General features: G+C 43.7%; 1 long non-coding RNA gene across 1 annotated transcript; it reads right to left on the reverse strand.

Annotated features, from left to right (window-relative positions):
* Positions 1 to 3,628: 3,628 nt before the first annotated feature.
* LOC113904713 lies at positions 3,629 to 5,482 on the reverse strand. Its single transcript, XR_003514581.1, has 2 exons — positions 5,003 to 5,482; positions 3,629 to 4,596 (listed from the first exon to the last, which is right to left on the reverse strand). It is a non-coding gene; the product is annotated as an uncharacterized LOC113904713 (long non-coding RNA).
* Positions 5,483 to 8,549: the final 3,067 nt, after the last annotated feature.

Here is an 8,549-nt window from a genome sequence, read left to right on the forward strand (position 1 = left end):
GTAGTTTTCTTGGGGGCAGTCAATTTAAGATGTAAAACCAAAGTGGAAAAGACAAGTGGAGCTGGTTCTTCTGAGGGCTCTTCCCCTTCTGGACCAGGCAAAGGTCATGCCTCAGCTGTGACCCATTCATTCCCTGGGGGTGTCCAAGCCTGGAGGGACTCTGTCCCATTCAGTCCCTGGAAGCTGGTTAGCCAAGCTGCCAGGCTCCCTGCCTTCCCTCCCCCATGACTGACATTGGTCCAGAATGTCCATTACCTTTGTGAACAAGGTTTGCTGTTCATTAAAAATTGCCTTTCCTGTGAACAAGAAAATTACTTGCTTCCCCCCCCACCCTTTAGCTGACAGTCTCACTTCTCATTAGGATTGGACGAGCTGCAAACCCAATCTAATCCAGAAATGCCCAATAAGACTAATTTGAATTTTGTCCCAGGCCAAATGATGGGGAGGAAGTAACTGGAGAGAGGAACAGAAACCTCATCTCATTGCATTTCTAATTATGTTGTTTCTCCCAGTGTGGGAAGAATGGAACCCTGGGCCAGGCAGCCCCTGGGTCTGGGTGGTTTCATCCAGAGATTAAGTTCATCTGGAGTGAAACTCATATAGAGCCTCGCATTGCCATTGCGCCACCTGCTGGAAGTTTGGAAAAAGAATCTGAAACTCAGGGCTTGGTTGTAACTGGTAACTTCACAGTCTTAATGATTGTACTACTTCTCATTTTGTCTTATTACACAAGTTACACAGGTTTTTTTGGAAGACAATTTAGAAAGTTCATATAATTAAAACAAAACAAGTCACTCACAATCCTGTCACCTAGAGATTACCAGTGTTCATATTTTGTTAGCTTTCCTTCCATCCTTCCAGTCTTTTTTCTATTCAGGTAATAATATGTAATGTGTAATAATATGTAAATTCATATACACTGTCTCATTCAATACACGTTATTCTGTAGCCTAATTCACAGGCTTAACATTATGTATTAAATCTTTTTGCATGTCATTAATTATAATGTGCAACCTGACTTTTGCTGAGCAGTTTTTAAATATCTCTTTATCATAATTCTATTAATTACAGTTGTCTATGCTTTGTGTTTTTACTAAATCTTTTCCCCCTCCCTTTTCTCCCCTTCTTTCTTTCTCCTTCATCCTTTCTTTCCTTCCTTCCAGCTTTTCATCTTTACTTTTGTTTTCCCTCTAGTAGAAAACTTTTTCCACAGCAGATGCTGTTTGGGGCAATTCCTAGCAGTATCTCTGGCCTCCCTCACCCCTTCATATGAGGGGCTCTAGAGTGTGTGGATCACAATAAACTGTGGAAAATTCTGAAAGAGATGGGAATACCAGACCGCCTGACCTGCCTCTTGAGAAACCTGTATGCAGGTCAGGAAGCAACAGTTAGAACTGGACATGGAACAACAGACTGGTTCCAAATAGGAAAAGGAGCACGTCAAGGCTGTATATTGTCACCCTGCTTAAATAACTTATCTGCAGAGTACATCATGAGAAATGCTGGGCTGGAGGAAGCACAAGCTGGAATCAAGATTGCCGAGAGAAACATCAGTAACTTCAGATATGCATATGACACTACCCTTATGGCAGAAAGTGAAGAACTAAAGAGCCTCTTGATGAAAGTGAAAGAGGAGAGTGAAAAAGTTGGCTTAAAGCTAAACATTCAGAAAACTAAGATCATGGCATCTGGTTCCATCACTTCATGGGAAATAGATGGGGAAACAGTGGAAACAGCGGCTGACTTTATCTTTCTGGGCTCCAAAATCACTGCAGGTGGTGATTGCAGCTATGAAATTAAAAGACGCTTACTCCTTGGAGGAAAGTTATGACCAACCTAGATAGCATATCAAAAAGCAGAGACATTACTTTGTCAACAAAGGTCCGTCTAATCAAGGCTATGGTTTTTCCAATAGTCATGTATAGATGTGAGAGTTGGATTATAAAGAAAGCTGAGCGCCGAAGAATTGATGTTTTTGAACTGTGGTGTTGGAGAAGACTCTTGAGAGTCCCTTGGACTGCAAGGAGATCCAACCAGTCCATCCTAAAGGAGATCAGTCCTGGGTGTTCACTGGAAGGACTGATGTTGAAGCTGAAACTCCGATACTTTGGCCACCTGATGCAAAGAGCTGACTCATTTGAAAAGACCCTGATGCTGGGAAAGATTGAGGGCAGGAGGAGAAGGGGATGACAGAGGATGGGATGGTTGGATGGCATCACCGACTCAATGGACATGAGTTTGAGTGAACTCTGGGAGTTGGTGATGGACAGGGAGGCCTGGCGTGCTGCAGTTTATGGGGTTGCACAGAGTCGGACACGACTGAGCGATTGAACTGAACTGAACTGAACTGAGAGGCTTTCTACTGAACCCTGGCTGTCTTCTGGGTGGGCTCTGCTGTCATGCCTTAGTAGACAAGGCCTTTAAACTCTTGAGGTGGGCAAGAAAGATGGGATCCCAACTTAGTGCCTCCTCCAGTGTCTAAAAAAACCCCCAAAGCTAAGCATTATTGATCACTTACTCTGTGCCAGCCAGGTTCCACCCTAAGAATATTACATGAATTATCCAGGTAATCGTCATAAAACCCTTATGAGATAGAGTACCTCTCCTTTTTTGTTTCCATCTGCTGAACAGTTGAGGACCCCAAGCCAGAGAAAAGCAAAGGAACTTGCCCAAGGTCACCAGTTATTAGTCCCAAACCTCAATGTGCAGTGATTGTCTATTAAAAGGAAGCAAACCAAAAAAGGTTTCCAGATTTTCTTTGAAAAATTGGAACATCTAGTCATGTGGATTTTGTTTCCCCCTCCCCCAGCAATAATCAGCTCAAGCAGAGTCGTGGTGCCCACTTCAGACTCGAGTAGGCTGTCCACTTGGACTATCTCCACCTTTCACATGTTCTCCCCACAACAGAGGAGGGAGGTCTACCGCCCACTACACTGTGAGATGGGCTGGCTTCACCAAACAGAACAAAGGAGCTGACAAAAGGCAACCATGGGCTCAGGGTTTTACAATTCCTGGCTTTCTCAGTCTGAGAACCAGGGTGTGTCTATGGTTTTCCTAAAACAGCCTCTTAACTCTCTCATCCATGAGTATGGGGATGGATTCTGAGGATGCTAGACCAGGAAAGGAGGAATATAATTATAGATAAGAGTGGTTGCTATGGGTATTATTACCAGAGCCACTGGAATAAATGTGCCACAGACACAAGTGATTGCCTTAGCATGGTTTGGTTGACTGGAACCAGAAAACATCTAAGGAGAACCTATCGTGTAGCCCAGAGAACTCTACTCAGTGCTCTGTGGTGACCTAAATGGGAAGGAAATACAAAAAAGAAGGGATATATATATATATATCTATATCTGATTCACTTTGCTGTACAACAGAAACTAACACAACATTGTAAAGCAAGTATACTGTAATAAAATTAATTAAAAAATAGAAGATGGAAATGGAAACAAAAATAGTTACCAGTACTAAGTAAAGTTGGTATAATGTAGCACATTGGTAAATGTTTTCTGTAAAGGGACAGGCAAGTAAAACCTTTAGACTTTGCAAACCATACTGCCCTTGTTGGAATCACTCAACTCTGCTGTGGCAGCTGTAGACGATATGTAAATGAACAGGCATTGGCTGTGTTCCAATAAAACTTTATTTACAAAAACAAATGGTGGCTTTCTTTACAAAAGCAGACCATGGTTTGCTGTGCCCAATAAAGAAGAAGGGATATATAGACCTAGGAACAGGAGTGTCGGAAGGGGTTTATCCTGTGAAAGCCATGCTCTAGTTAAACTAGGTGGATTCTATTGCCCAGGGTAGATTCAATTTTCTTCAACTGAACCTTTGCCCGTACATTGTTTCTCTATTTTTCAGTGACTTTTGAAAACGGTCAAAATAACACGACTCCCTGGAAACGATTTGGGATTGGGGATGGGAAAGCAGATATGGATTCTCTATATCTGAGTTATTTTCTAAGCTATGTTAGTGATTGGATTCCCAGAAGATCAGAATCCTCCTGGGGGCTACACAAGTTATTAGACTGATTGAGCCAGACGAGGCAGAATCACCCTCAGAGGACTATGCCTGTTAGCTACCAATGTCCTTCAAATGCTTCCTGCAAGGACCTGGCTGAACCATGTCATCTTAACACGGCGATTCCTAAGCACTGAGTCAGGTGAGAGGGAAGTTAAACAATGACTCAGAAGCCTGAGAAGCCTAGGCGTCTCTCATAAGTCTAGAGACTCCAGACTTGAGGGTGAGGCTCAGAAGATGAGAAAGTGGGTGAGGAGAAGACCAGTCAGAGAGAGATATCAGGCGAGGACCCTGTGTTCTACTTGATAAAACACTTGATATGTCAAGTGGTGTGTGTGGTATAGAACAGACAGGGGGAAAGACTCTTATATGCTAACTTAGGATAGGTAGGCAAAATTCTGTAAAGTTAGAAGGGAAGAGGACTTAGGAATCCAGCAATCCCCACCATTGCAGGGAACTCCCCCTCCTGTGCCTGTGGAAGACGTAGATGATTATGGCCTTCATTTCCAGTGAGCACTGATGTGGTCTCACATCCTTGTCAACACAGCACTCCAGGCAGCCTCCTGCAATCTGTCAGGGTCAAAACTTAATAACAATAACAATAATTACGGCTAATAGTTATAGAGCATCTGTTCAGTCTCAGGCACTGGCTAAGTGTAGTTTGTGCATTATCTCTTCTAATCCTCACCACCCTACAAAGTAGCTGTTGTTATTTTCCCTATTTTGCTCAAGGTGAATTCCATTTTTATGCATCCCACGTTCAGTCCAAGTGCCTTATCTTCCACAAGAGGAAATTGAAACCTAGGGTCACACTGTAGCAAGTTATAGAACTAATGAAAACCCAGATCTGTAAATAGCCAGTCTACTGTCTCACAATGATTCCTTGGTGGATACATGGTATGTTAGCATACAGGCTAACCTGCTATAATAAAGAAACCCAAGAACTCAATGCCTTAAATAAAAGTGTTTCATTTACCTCAACACATGGCCCGAAGATGAGTCATTCAAGACGGATGGGGTATCTCTGCTCCATCAGATAATTCAGGGACCCAGAATCTTTCCATATGTTTCATTTACCTCAACACATGGCCCGAAGATGAGTCATTCAAGACGGATGGGGTATCTCTGCTCCATCAGATAATTCAGGGGCCCAGAATCTTTCCATCTTTTTGGTCCACCATCTCCTGGGCATAGTCTTAGGAGGACTGAGGCTGGTTCAATTCCACATCTGCCTTCCAGTCTAGGAGAAGACAGAAAAGTCCAGGGCGTGTAATGTCAACTTTAAGAAGAAAACCAAAAAGTTGCACAAGATACCTTCCCACAGCCACTAATCTGACGTTAACATGTGACTTCCTACACCACACCCCTCCCAGCCACAAGATAAGCTGAGAAACAGAGCGTCTTGCCAGGAGGCCATGGGTCCAGCTAAAACTCATGTGTTCTATTACTAAGAAAAAGAGTCAGACAGGTAGAGAGTAGCCCAAAATTGCAGCCTGTCTAATGAACTTTGTAGAAGTCAGAATGTTAGCTTTCGACTAGCTTTCCCAGTCGCTCAGTCATGTCCAACCCTTTGCAACCCCAGGGAGTGTAGCTCGCCAGACTCCTCTGTCCACGGGATTCTCCAGGCAAGAATACTGGAGTGGGTTGCCATTCCCTTCTTTTCCAGAGTCTAAAGCTGCAGTGTCCAAGATAGTAGCCATGGGGACATGCAACTGTTAAAATGAAAATTAAAGTTAACTAAAATAAACAGTTTAGTTCCTCACTCACAATAAAAGTGCTCATTAGGCATATGCAGGTAAAGAATACTTACATCACAGCAGAAAGTCCTATTGCAGAGCACTGGTCTACAGACTGTGGATCCAAATGTAAAATACTTTGAAGCCACTGGAGTTTTATTTAATGGAGAGCATTGTAAAAGGAGATGGAACTTGTTGAGGGATGAGGCTTAAAGATTCTCCGCTGGGGACTTCCTGGTGGTTCAGAGGCTGGGACTCCACGGGGACTTGGAATTCTACATGCCGTGTGGCACAGCCAAAACATTAAAAGCAAAAATGCTCTGGATAAATTCCTGAGACTGGAGAAGCTGAGTCAAACTTGATATGTGGTCAGGCCAATGTTTTTAGCTGCTGTGTTCCAGGTACACCCACCCCCTTCCCCCCGCACCCCCACCCACCCACCACAATCCCACACACTTTTTGAGATCAGTCACTGTTGTCACAGATAATTCTGCAGGATACAGTGAAATGAAAAACCTTGGCAGGAGTTTGTGGCTAACATAATCCTAGTCTTCCCAGGGGCAGCATATTAAGGCCTCTTGTAAACATCTGTTGTTTTCACCTGACCACCGTCAACCCACCCTTCTTTTGGTAACAGTAGTCCTATTTTCTTCTAGGGAATTTTGCTCCCCTTCTCAGTGAGTGTGGGTATGATGGACTCCAGGGTTGGTCATGTAACCTAGGCCTGGCCAATCAGAGTCACGCTCATCAGCCCAAGGGTGGACATGTGTCCCAAGAAGGAGCAAGGAGAGTCAGCCTTGGATTTCTGTGGGAACCAGGCACTCTCCTTACAGTGGAGCTGCTAAACAGATAAAATATGGGCCTAGAGTGAGTCTGCCCATTTCTACCATCACACCAGGGGACCCTGAGAGTAAAACAACAAGGAAAACTAGAGTCCAGAAAACAGGAGAAACAGAGTCCCAATGATTTGAGCCCAAGAATCTAGCTTATGAATGAAGGCAATCTACTCCTGGACTTCTAAATTTTGTAAGCCAATAAATTTACGTTTTTGTTTAATAATTTATTTATTTGTTTTTAGTTTTCGATTGTGTTGGGTCTTCATCGCTGTGTCGACTTTCTCTAGTCGCGCTGAGCAGGCATTACTCTTCCTTGTGGTGTATGGGCTTCTCATTACGATGGCGTCTCGTAGTGGTGGCTTCTCGTTATGGCGGTTCCTCTTGTTGCAGAGCACTGGCTCTAGGCACAGCGGTTTCGGTAGTTGCAGCATGCCAGTTCAGTAGTTGAGACTCACAGGCTCTAGAGTTCAGCCTCAGTAGTGTGGCATAGCGGCTTAGTTGCTCTGAGGCATGTGGCATCTTCCCGTACCAGGGATCAAACCTGTGTCCCCAGCATTGACAGGCAGATTCGCATCCATTGTGCTACCAAGGAAGTCCTGCATTTTTGTTTAAAATTGTTTATGATGAGTTTCTCTTACTTGCAACCAAAAGAGTCCTAATAAATATTGGGTCATTTCCTCACTTTTCCTGGCATAGCTCAGTCACGAATCACAGCACTGGTTCTGGAGAAGAAAGAAATTCCACTGAACTAAAAAAGTCCTGATGTTCCCAAGCATGTCTTCAGCATCCCCTTCCCTCCCAGGCATCTCCTTAGCACTGCTTATGCCTCTTTTCCCAAACTTTTGGGAAAGGCTACTCTTATATGGCTCTTTTATTTTAACTAATTGCATCAGGATATGCACGTGTGTGTGTGTGTTGTGTGTGTGTGTGCATGTGCGTGCACATACACACATATGACAGTGATTCTCAAGCCTGAATGTTCATCAGAACAACCCAGAAGCCTTGGTAAACATGGATTTCTAGGCTCTACCCCTAGATTTTCTGATTCAGTAGGTCTGGGTGGGGCCTAAGTGTTTGAATTTCTAACAAGTTCCCAGTGGTGCTGCTGCTGCTGTGCAGGGTCTACACTTTGTAAACTGTTGGCATATGAGATCAGGGTAGAGTGGGGAGTAACACCTGCCATTTCTAGAACATCTTACAATTTGTAGAGACCTTTGCAGTTTAATTGAGCCTCATGGTGATCAAATAAGATAGATAAGCAACTATTACTAGCATACCTATTATTCCGACAAAGAAACTAAGGCTCAGAAGGATAAGCTGATTAACCAAGTTCACACAGCTAGGACTTGCAAAAGCTGAAACCATAACTCAGATCTCCTGACTGTAGTATTTATTGCATTACTTAACATGCCATCTTGCATGAAAGTGAAGTCAATACTGAAGAAAGGAAGAAAGTGGGGGCAGGGGTGGAATAAAAGGGGGATCTGGGACAGACAGGACAGGAAAGGAGAGGGAAAAAGAGAAGAATCTGCAACTGAAACCCTGGGGGTGTGAGGCTACCAAAACCATCATGCATTTGTCAGACCTGGATTTGTTCCACTTACATCACTTTGAGCCTTAAGAACATTTCTTAATCTCCTTGATCTCCAATTACAAAACAGACATGATGAAACCTACCTTGAAATTATTGTTTTTATTATTTAATGAAATCGTGTATGTAAGCATGGGGCCCTGTACACAGTCATGAAAGTGAAAGTGTTCGTTGCTCAGTTGTGTGTGACTCTTTGCGACCCCATGTAACCCCATGGATTACATAGCCCACCAGGCTCCTCTGTCCATGGAATTCTCCAGGCAAGAATACTGGAGTGAGTTGCCATTCCCTTCTCCAGGGGATCTTCCTGACCTAGGGATCAAATCCAGGTCTCTTGCATTGCAGGCAGATTCTTCACCA

This window comes from Bos indicus x Bos taurus, chromosome 15 (genome assembly GCF_003369695.1).
Source record: "Bos indicus x Bos taurus breed Angus x Brahman F1 hybrid chromosome 15, Bos_hybrid_MaternalHap_v2.0, whole genome shotgun sequence".
NCBI classification, from domain to species: Eukaryota; Metazoa; Chordata; class Mammalia; order Artiodactyla; family Bovidae; genus Bos; species Bos indicus x Bos taurus.